The sequence below is a fragment of the Aquarana catesbeiana genome, linkage group LG03 (genome assembly GCF_042186555.1).
Source record: "Aquarana catesbeiana isolate 2022-GZ linkage group LG03, ASM4218655v1, whole genome shotgun sequence".
Lineage (NCBI taxonomy): Eukaryota > Metazoa > Chordata > Amphibia > Anura > Ranidae > Aquarana > Aquarana catesbeiana.
The window spans coordinates 676680542-676692076 of record NC_133326.1 but is presented as its reverse complement, the minus strand read 5'-3'; the positions used below and the strand labels follow the sequence as shown (position 1 = coordinate 676692076).

At 43.0% G+C, this 11535-nt stretch overlaps 1 non-coding gene across 1 annotated transcript; it reads left to right on the top strand.

Annotated features, from left to right (window-relative positions):
- The first annotated feature begins 2474 nt into the window (after nt 1–2474).
- Nucleotides 2475–2546, top strand: TRNAW-CCA (transfer RNA tryptophan (anticodon CCA)). Its single transcript has one exon. It is a non-coding gene; the product is annotated as a tRNA-Trp (tRNA).
- The last annotated feature ends 8989 nt before the right edge of the window (nt 2547–11535 follow it).

The following is an 11535-nucleotide window of genomic DNA, read 5'->3' as shown; positions in this document are numbered from 1 at the left end:
TAATATGGAAAGGCACACTTATCAGATTGCTCACCCCCTCTGATGGAACATTGATTACATTTTAGGGGGGTGGGAAATCCCTAAAAAAGATTACTTTTAGGACACGCAGGAATTTAGGGACTAAAAAGGCTACAAGACTGCAGTTGTCGCACTCTGCAGGTGCAGTTGCTAACCAGCTTACAGTAAATGAGGTAATGTAAAAAGGCATTCATGTTGCAAGGAGTACACAATCACAGGCAAGGGCAATTAATGAAAACACTTTGAGGCTTGCATATGATTTGATGATGGAAATCAGCAGAGCTTCTGCTCATTTACTAAAGCACTGGAACAAATGCACTTGTAGAGTGCACATGCATTTTGCAAACTGCAACATATATTTGCTTTAGACAAATCAACACCACAGAACATTCAAGCAAATTTTAACGAGGGTGGGGGGGGGGTTGTGAAATCTAGATAATTGCTAATTAGCAGCACACTATTTGGAGTGAGTTTAGGTGGGGGTGGGTGGGGGGGTTGTGAAATCTAGATAATTGCTAATTAGCAGCACACTATTTGGAGTGAGTTTAGGTGGGGGTGGGTGGGGGGGTTGGGAAATCAAGATAATTGCTAATTAGCAGCACACTATTTGGAGTGAGTTTAGGTGGGGGTGGGTGGGGGGGTTGGGAAATCCAGATAATTGCTAATTAGCAGCACACTATTTGGAGTGAGTTTAGGTGGGGGTGGGTGGGGGGGTTGGGAAATCAAGATAATTGCTAATTAGCAGCACACTATTTGGACTGAGTTTAGGTGGGGGTGGGTGGGGGGGTTTGGAAATCTAGCTAATTGCTAATTATAAGCACACTAAATACACTCAAACAAAATACATTCTAAATGAGTAGACTAGGTGGATATGTTCCCATCACTTCATGCTGGGAAGGTTATTTAAGGAAAATATACATGCATGACAAAAAATAACAGGAAAAAAATCCAGCATGTGTGAGGATAAAAAGGGGACATTCACACTATATTGCAATGATGGTAAGTAGTGTTTGAAGCAAGAAATACATTACATTATCAAAGATTACATAAAAGAACATGTGATGCTAATAAAAGAAAAATATCTTACCTTAATATAGTCCTTCTGCAGGACCTGGATGATGGCAGAACAGGTCTCTGGGATAATGATCCCCAGAGCCTGGGGGGAGATGCCTGTCGAGAACTTAAGGTCCTGCAGGCTTCTCCCTGTGGCCAAATACCGCAAGGTAGCGACCAGCCTCTGCTCCGGAGTGATGGCTTGCCTCATGCAGGTATCCTGCCTGCTGATATAGGGGGTCAGCAAAGCCAACAAACGGTCAAAAACGGGGTCCGTCATCCGGAGAAAGTTCCTGAAATCCTCAGGATTATTCTCACGGATCTCACGGAGCAAAGGCATGTGACAGAACTGGTCACGCTGAAGCAACCAATTCTTGGTCCATGAACTCCTCCTCGCCCTGTTCATGGACTGGTCTTGGGCTGAAGAATAAACTACAGCACCAAGCACATACAATGCACGAGCTCTACGACGAGTACGTACAGGTAACATGGTTTCAAAACGGTCGGCTGGTCAGAATGCACTAAACAGAACGCACTGAAGAACAGCAAGGCCTGTGAAGAACGACCTGAAAATCAGGAACGAGCGGCCAATAAAACAAAGATTTTTCAATGCCAACTGACCAAACGCACTGAAAAGCAGATACAAACCTCACAAGCACAGACTGAACAACAGTTAAAACAAACTGAAAAATACGAGTCTCACAAGCGCGAATCGTCTCTCACCAAACTTCTACTAACACGAGATAAACACGAGATTAGCAGAAGGAGCCCAAAGGGTGTCGTACGGGCTATTGAACTTCCGTTTTATAGTCTCGTCGGACTTGGTGTACGTCACCGCGTACTAGGCTGTCGTACTTTTGTGTGGTCGTGTGTAGGCAAGTCCGTTCGTAAGAAAGTCTGCCGCAAGTCCGCCGAAGGTACGTCGGAAGTATGTCGGACAGGCTGTCGGACTTTTGTAGACGAAAAGTCCGACCGTGTGTACGCGGCATAAGAAGGGAAATCATTGTCTGGTATCCTGTCACATATACAAACAACAATCAAACTTATTTGATATTATAGAGGAGAAGGTCACTGAGCTACTAGGGAATTGGAGAAAACGCAAAGGTGGACAGAAAAAGATTAAGAATATTACAACGAAAATAAAATCAGCTTAAAGAATTTACATAGCTTGTATGGAGATCTAACCTTAGGGTTTTTAGGACTGTGTATTAACCAGCCAGGGTTTGCCAGGTTTTTAATGAATTATCAATGAGCATTTACCAGTGTGCAAGTTCAAGCTATTGGAAGCGTTTCTAAATACCACTGGTCTACATATCAAGTGTCTTCTTGGTGGGTGAAGACAGACAGAGTGATAATTGTCTACCAATAAGACAATGCTTGTAGGCAAAACTTTTCCCATACAGGACTCTGTGGCGCAACGGTAGCGCGTCTGACTCCAGATCAGAAGGTTGCGTGTTCAAATCACGTCAGGGTCAACTGACTTTTGATAAGCAGCAACTTTGAGAAAGCTACATTTGTTTAAAAAGCGTAGAACTTTTTTCTGCACTACAACATACAGCTATGGGACTATGTTATTGGCATGAAAAAGACACAACCTGTAGGGCTAGATTACACGTGTGCAACTGCTTTTCATGATTCATGTCTATAAGCCAAAAATGTCACCCCAAAGCACTTTCCATAGGGCCCAATGTGACCAATCATTTAGGTTCATTTTATAGGTTTTTACTATACAAATTAAAGCGGTAGTAAACCGCTGGAAAAAAAATGGAGGGCAATGGCATATTGTAACAGCTAAAAAAATGTGCACTAAGCACAAAAAATCAAAATCAAAAACTGCTGCAATAAAGAAATCCTTGAATTGTGAGGAAAATGTGAAGTGTAGACATGTGCATGATGAAAAAATTAGTTTTGTTGAGTTTGATTTCCTTTTGTTTCGATTTGTTAATCTTTTTATTTCGTTTAGTTAAATTCGGATGATTCGTTCAATTTGTATTCGGAATTCCTATTCGGAATTTTTCAATTTTTCTTTAAATTTATTCAATAAATTTTGAATCAGTTGAATCGAAAAACTTTAGATTTTTTTTTTTTTTTTGATTCGAATGTGACAAAGTGAACAAACAAAAGAACGATCTTCTTCATCAAATGATTACAATGACTCTTTTAATCGCCATTGGCCTTACTAAAACAGCATTATTTTGAAATAGTACTCTAATAACACACACAGTCTTTGATTTCAGCAATATGTGTACAGTTAGAATTCGACTGGAGTTCAATATAAAATTCAATTCGAATTTCAGTCCAAATTTCCAAAATTTGGATGAATTTAGTTTCGCTATTCGGAGCATTTGGTAAAATTACTTTTTATTGTAATTCGGGTATTTGGATATATCCCAATCTCCGAATAACTAATAATTATTATCTGAATATGTACAGAGAAATTAAGTCTTTCTTGCTCTCACTAGCAGCAGACTTAATGCACTACATTATCTTCAGGACGCTCTCTAGCATCCCCTTTACTGACACCCGTCCACTGACTCTTCTAGCTGAAGAAGGTGGCCCTCACTCAACAGCCCCCAAAAACACAGATCTGAACTCACAGTAGGTGGAATCAGATCCTTTCTGGTGTCTCCCTTCTAGTCAGCTCTGTAGGACCTCTGGGTTCAGGTTCTCTCTCTAGGTCCCTGGGTCGACCACCCAGGGCCACATGACCACCTCCCTCCTAGACTCTGTTCCCTGGTTCAACACACCATGAACACATGTACACATGCTTTATATACAGTATCCCAACATGCAATGCAGCACTTTTCCTCTACCAATTACCAGTGCTGTAACAAAGCCTGTGCACTCACTTGTCAGGTCCCCTCCCACTGTCCAATATGCCTCCCTTTTGGACCAGTGAGGGGCAGTCAGAACAAGCTGAGCTGAACCTGAGTACACTGAGCAGATCTAACCAATAGATCCTGATCTCTGGTAGGCAGAGAACACTCTAATTTTTACCTGACCATCTTCCTGGTAAGCAGAAAGATCAAAAACGATACTCTCTTCTAGCACCTACCTAGGAGGAAGCTACATATATATTATGTTTAGTGTCTAACAAATCATAATTTAATTTTGTTAAATAATATGTTGAGTGTTGAATTATGAAACCTTGTCATGTGAAGATAATCATGTATTTAGCATAGTTGGCTTTAAATGTGTGTCTGCAGAACATTTTAAAATAGTCTCTTGGCACAATACAGCAGAGCAAGGAGGAGTTGTATATTTTTTTACTGTTTGTGGGTTTTATTAGACATCCTTGTCATTATGCCATGATTTTCTTTTTAAAGATTGATAGCAGTCAAACAGTAGTCTCCATAACTTAATTAAAGAACTCCCATTCTTGGGTCTCAGTTGAACCTTTTGTAGAGTATTATCAGTGTGGTTAATCCTTATCTGGCTTTCCTTATGAGGAAGCAGCCTTTTGGCTACGACCAAGTGTGGTAGTTGATAGGTTTCTGAAGGCACCAGTCTTACTCGGCCTGGGGGTGTTTCCTTAATTGGTACACCCCCTGCTGCTATTGGGTAGGACGCTGTCTAAAGTTAGCGAGAAGGCGATTGGTGGGTCGTAGCCCCACAAGTCCGGTTGGTTGTGAGAGGGCTTTTTTGGGTCCCCCTGGAGTTTGGAAGCGGCCAGCGCAATCGGTGCTGGAGGAGATGGCGTCCCGAGGACTAAGGGACTCGATACAGTTCCTTGTGAAGCCGGAATGGAAGGCGGAGATTTCCCTTCACTCTGTCGTGGTGGATCTGTTGTTCAACGCTCTTGGCCTAACGGTAAGAGAAATCGTATGTTTGCAAGACTTTGCCCAGCAGGGTATTTATGATGTAACATTCTCTTCGTCCGAGGTTTGCTGGAATGTGTATGAAGAAGTTGCAACACTGTCTGGAATTGCTGAAAAATTTGAAATAATCCCATTATTTATGCAAGAAGAGAAGGCAATTGTAGTCCATCTATACAATCCCTTCGCTGATGTAAATTTGGTAAGAGCCTTTTTGAAATCCTATTGTGAAGAATTAAGAGGGGGAGATAAAGTTCTTAATAAATTTGGCATCTGGTCTGGGAAATACAGATTTTTTGGACGTTTCAAGAGTGATCGTACTTGTTTTGGGGGAGTTAAAAGACCCCCAGCAACTTTCAATATTGGAGGAGAGAAGGGTTTTTTGTTCTATCCTGGGCAACCGAGTTTTTGTCGGAAATGTTTTGTTTATGGACATGTGAGTAAAGACTGTGAGCAGAGTCCAAAATGTAGATTCTGTGGGAGGGATCATCCATCCAAAGAATGTAAAGCCAGGAAAGTGTGTGACATTTGTGGGAAGATCGGGCGCTTGGCAAAAAAATGTGGAGAATATACTGCTGCTAAAGATTGGGCTGAACAAGAGAAGAAAGCGAAGAGTGGTCAGATGGAGAAGGTGAATGTCAGAGAGCAGCGGAGACAGAGGAAGGCTGGAAGGGAGGAGGAGAACACGGAGGGACCCGCTGTGGCGGACCCGGGTGTTGTCCCCCCCGGAAAGCCCTGTCAATGAAGCTGTGCCTGAGGGGTTGCCTGTGGTGGAAGGAGAGGGGGGTGTCTCTGCGGCTGCTGGGTGTACGGTGGCGGGGGACAGTGCCCATCCTGAAGCCATTGCAACCACTGTGGGTGAAGTACGTCCTGGGGAAGAGGAAGTGCAGTGTCCAGGTTCATTGCAAGAAGCGGAGATCGTTGGTTTGGGATTGGGAAGTGGGATGATGGACACATCTGTTTCTGGATTTCCCACAGAGATGATGAGTGGACTATTGTCCAGTGAGGAAGAAGAGGAAAGTGACGAGGATTTAGAATGTGGACAGAGACTCGTGATAGAGATGCTAGTAATGCCAGAGTATAAAAGGCCTCGAGAGGAGGACCCGGGGGGAGGGGAGGGGGGCTACTTGCCCGAAAGTGATGATGGGGATTCCGATGAGGAATCTGCCAGCTCTCCTATGAGTAGGAGGAGGTTGAAAGCTAAGAAGGATGGTGTTGTTGATGAGGGTGATGAGAGAATGCAGCATACCTAGAAATTTTTAAGATGGCTAGTGCTGTGTTGTATTTTCTCTTCTTTACCATGGCTTTGATCGTAAGCTCAATTAATGTTAGAAGCATATGTTCTGCATGGCGGAAAGCTGCGGTGTTTGATCATCTGAGCGGAATCAAAGCTGATGTGATATGTGTACAAGAATGTGGGATAGAGAGCGATATAAGTATGGAGTGGAAAAAAGGAGTGTCTCTGTGGTCTCCTGTATGTGAAAAGAAGAGTGAGGGGGTGGGAATCCTGGTTAAAAATGCAAATGTGATGTGTGTGTCCCATGAGGTGGTGGTACCAGGAAGAATGCAGGTAGCCATTTTTGAGTTATTTGGAAAAAAGTTCCGGATTATAAATTGTTATGCACCTGCAGAAAAGAAAGAGAGGTGTGCTTTTTTGAATGTGTTAAAGTCTTGGCTGCCAGGAAGGATGCCTACCTTTTTAGTTGGGGACTTTAACTGTGTGAGGAGGAGTGAGGAGAGACAAGGTGGTGGTGAGGGGAGCGGTACAGACGTTACTTCCAAATTATTGAATGAGTTGGCTATGGATTTTCATTTGCTTGATGTGGCTGGGGTGGTAGAGGAAGGGGATCTCTCCTTTACGTATTATTCTGATAAGGGGACTATGAGGTCAAGAATAGACTTCATTTTCTGTTCTCCTTTTTATGAGTATAGTGGGTTATGATGTGCTTCCAGTAACCTTTTCGGATCATTGTATTATTTCTGGGTCATTTGATTTGGGGGAGGGGGTGGACTTTGGGAAGGGTGTATGGAAAATGAATTGCTTGATGTTGGAGGATGAGAAGGTCTGTGAAAAGCTTAAAATATTCTATAAGAGCCTGGTATGTCAAAAGTATAAATTTGAAAATATTTAATAATATAATAGTGGTGGGATTGGGCTAAAAGGAGGATTGGTGGCTTCTTCAGGAGGATCGGGCAGGAGAAGGCAAAAGAAAAACGTGAAGAGGATAGGAGGATGGTGAATAGATTGCATTTCCTGTTTAAATGTAAAAAAATGGGACTGCAAGTGGATGATGACATTAAAGAAGTGCAGGATGTAAGGAATGCAAGATTGAAGGAAAAAGGGAAAGCAATTGTATTTAGAGCTAAAGTGGAGGAAATGGAGGAAGGGGAGACATGCTCAAGGTTCTTTTTTAAGAAGTCCTTTGGGCCTAAGAAAACATTTAAGGCAGTGCTGGAGGGTGAGGAGGAGGTGAGTGGTGGAAGGATAGAGGAGGTTATCAAAACATTTTATGAAAACTTGTATGATGGAGGGGGAGGCGCAGACAAGAAAGAAGTGGAGGATTATTGCCAGGTGGTGGAGGGGAACTTGAGTGAGGAGGAGGCGGAGGTAGTGTTGGACGTGCTAACAGATGTGGAAATAGAGGAAGTACTAAAGAGCATGAAAAGGAACAAGACTCCAGGAGGAGATGGTATTCCGGTGGAATTCTACTTGAAGTTCTGGGATATAATGAAAGATCAGTTATGTGAACTAATGAAATATTGTATGGCAAATAAGAAACTGTCGAAATCAATGAAGGAGGGCATTATCACGCTGTTATACAAGAAAGGAGATGCTCGGGAAGTAAAGAATTGGAGACCTATAACTCTATTAAATTGTGATTATAAGATCTTGGCCAAAGTATTGGCAAACAGAATGAGGAGTGTCATCCATAAAGTTATAGGGGATTGGCAGGTGTGTGCAGTCCCGGGAAGGAGAATCACAGACAATTTGATCTTGTTGAGAGATTTGGTGCATTATGCGCAAATTAACAACTTGCCATTTGCAGTCGCTGGATTCGATCTGGAGAAAGCTTATGACCGGGTATCCCATACTTACCTGTTAGCAGTCTTGAAGAAGATGGGTTTTCCTAGAGAGTTCATAAGCATGGTGAAGTGCCTGTATGAAGACATAAGCAGCAGAATATTAGTCAATGGAAATCTGACGGATGCTGTGAGGGTAAAATCTGGGGTAAGGCAAGGGTGTCCCTTGTCTCCTATAATTTTTATCTGTGTGATGGAGCCCTTAATGAGACATGTTATGGCGGATAAAGCCTTTAAAGGTATGTTTATACCCGGAGGAGATGGGGAGAATGTTAAAACCCTATGCTACATGGACGATGCAGCCTTTCTATGTAGTTCAGCAAGGGATTTGAATCGGGCAGAACTCCAGTTGAGTATCTTTGGCAGCATGTCTGGCCTCAAGGTCAATTGGGAAAAAAGTAACGTGTGTAGTCTCAGCGGAACCTGTGATGTGTCGCGTGGAAGAGTGAAGAAGGTGGAGAAGATTACCGTGTTGGGGATTGATTTCGAGCGGAACCTTGGAAGTCAGGTGAACACAGAGAAGGGAGTAGAGAAGATTACTAAGAAGCTGGAGTTGTGGAAACTGAGAAGACTGTCCCTATCTGGTAAAACGTTGGTGGTGAAGGCTGTGATTATGCTCGTTTTGCTGTATTTTAGTGTAGTTTTCCCGCTAAACAAGAGATGGACCCAGAAAGTGACCCGCTTGTTATTTATCTTCTTTTGGGGGTCAAAAATGGAGAAAGTAGCCAGAGAAGTGGTGATGAAGATGGAGAAGCTTGGTGGATACAATTTCCCGAATGTGGAGCGATTCCTGGAAGTGCAAAACTGGTTGGCTCATTTTAAAGCGTTCTCTGGAGGAGGGAAGGTGGCAAGTCTAATGAGGTATCTGATTGGATGGCCGCTCCTGAAGTGGGGGTGGTGCAAGAAAGATTTAAGAAAACCTATGGCTTTAGTATCACCAAACTATTATCTGAAGATGAAGTTGTTTTATGAGCAGAATGTACTTCAAGACTTGGGATCAGATGCTGTCAACAAAGAAAGTTTGTGGAGGTGGTTGAGAAGGGGAGAATTAGTCTCAAATGTAATGGGGCTGAGGACAAGACAAGCAGACGAGTGTTGGCGGAATTTAAAAACTAAAGGAATTACTAACAGACAGAAAGAGATTGGGTGGATGACCTTACATAATTGTTTGCCTACTTTAGAGTTCCTGAAATTAAGAGATCTGGTCAGGAGTGAGAAATGCCCTAGAGAAGGTTGTGGAGGGAGGGAGAGCATCCGACATATCTTTTGGGAATGTGCTTTTGTTAAAGAAGTGTGGAGGAGGATGGAAGGCTTTATCCGGAGGGTGGTGGGAACTGATAAAATAACATTTGAAGCTGGAGTGTTTGGTTTGGGGGATGGTGGAAGGGTGGAAAAGCGTAAAATGTGTATTGTTTCTGCAATCATGAAGGAAGTGATGTGGGAAGCAAGGTGCGCTTTGTATAAAAATAAGCTTCTGTTGACGGAGAAAGTGTGGATTGGTGTGTTTCAAAACTGTATATAGTGTTGTTGGTGGAGAGGAAGAATGTGGGGAAGGAAGAGGCGGATGTGTTGTGGAATTTTATAAGGTGGAAGGAGGGGGGTTTCGGGTAAACTGTAAATGTGTTAATGTTTATTATGATGTTACTTTTTGATATGAAAAATGCCACAAATGATGTACGGAACACGACTTAGCTTTTATTGGTTCGAGTGCCAGAGTTTATGCTGAGTTTAATGTGATTCAGTCTGAGTGGTAAAAAAAAAAAAAATCTGTTTTTATCAATTTCCAGAGGAGGCGCTGTGTCACTCTCGTTGGGGAGGGCCAGCAAATCCAATGGTGTCATAGTAACTGGAAAGGTGATACTCAGCAGGGACTACGCCGTGTTGCCCGACAGTATACTGGGGACCGGCCAATGGTTGAGTCTGAGCCGTCTGGAAGGGTGCTCCTGGTAGGGATGGGTGCTGCATTTAGGTCTGGCTGGAGGGTCGGGTCCCTGGCCTTCTGGCCTGGATTGTGGTAGCTCTAGCTACGGACAGTTATTCGGGAGAGAACGCTTACTTCCCCTTAATGAGGGGGGAGTGGTTAGTACTTCCCGAATGTAATTAGGAAGGAGTGATGGGAGCGACGGTGGAGCCTGATGGTAAAGGGCTCTCACCAAGCTGCCGGATCTTCATGCCTTTCTGCCTGTGGTGGGGGCTGCTGTGGTCTGGGCTGTGGGCCAGGATTGGTCTTGAAAGCCTATGGAAAAGTGCCCCTGGAGTGGCAGTCCAGGGGTGCCATAAAATCACTGTGAGTGGCAGTCACTTTGATTTGAGGCACCACAGACACTGCACCATAACATGCTTTTTTTTTTTTTGCTTTGCTTTGCTTGCACCCGTCTCTTGGGCCGGGCCTTTTGGCTAGGACCAGAGGACTTTTTTATTCCTGGCTGGAGGGCCTGGTCATTGTGTTACACAATGGCCACTTCTTTTCACTCTCCTCTCCTCTTCACTATCCCTTCCCCCACTTTTTATTTATTTTTTTGATTGAAACCCTATGTTTGTCACGTCTTGTTTTTGCACGTCTGATTAGTAAGGATGTGGGTCCTCTGGCCAGCCCTGAATGTCTTGGGAAGGGGTGGACATGGCCTTTTGGCTTAGTTCGCCCTCTCTCATGGGGTCTCCCTTCGGGGGAGCCCCACCTAGTACTTGGGTGGGTCCTGTCTTGTTTCGGCCAGATAGACCATTGTAAGTACCTTTGTCCTCGCAGGAGCCTAACGCCCCGGGGGATCAGGGAATTGGCACGTCTTGTGTACCCGTGGCACTTCTTTGTGAGCACTCTTTATGTGTGTGCACATTTTTTATGCACCGGGTGAAGTTTTTGGGGTGTGTTTTGCACGCCATAGGCTTTCAATAAAAAAAAAAAAAAAAAAATGAGGAAGCAGGCATGATGAATAGAGGAGGATGAGTGTGTGATTACACCAATCTCTCCACCACTCTGAGCTAACGACTTGGAGTGTGTGATGTTCTGAAATTGATCATTGCTAGTCACTATGTATTTTTAGCATGTTTAAGAATAAAAAAGCAATATACGGTGGGGAAAATAATTATTTGATCCCCTGCAAATTTAGTAAGTTTGTCCACTTACAAAAAATTAAAGAGTTGTTCAGAATATCCACCAAAATCCAGAAAAAAAAACACGATACAAATGAACTGCAACTCGATGTATAACATTTGTTTTTTCTGGAGTTTTAGTTGATATTCTGTCTCTATCATTTCACCACTTCAGATCTGGAAGGTTTACCCCCCTTCGTTACTAGGCAATTTTTTGCGATACAGCACTGTGTTACTTTAACCACTTAAGGACCGAGCCTCTTTCTGAGATTTGGTGTTTACAAGTTAAAAACAGTTTTTTTTTTGCTAGAAAATTACTTAAAACCCCCAAACATTACACATATTTTTTTCTAACACCCTAGAGAATAAAATGGCGGTCGTTACAATACTTTCTGTCACACCGTATTTGCACAGTGGTCTTACAACCACACTTTTTTTGAAAAAAAATTACTTTTTTGAATTAAAAAATAAGACAACA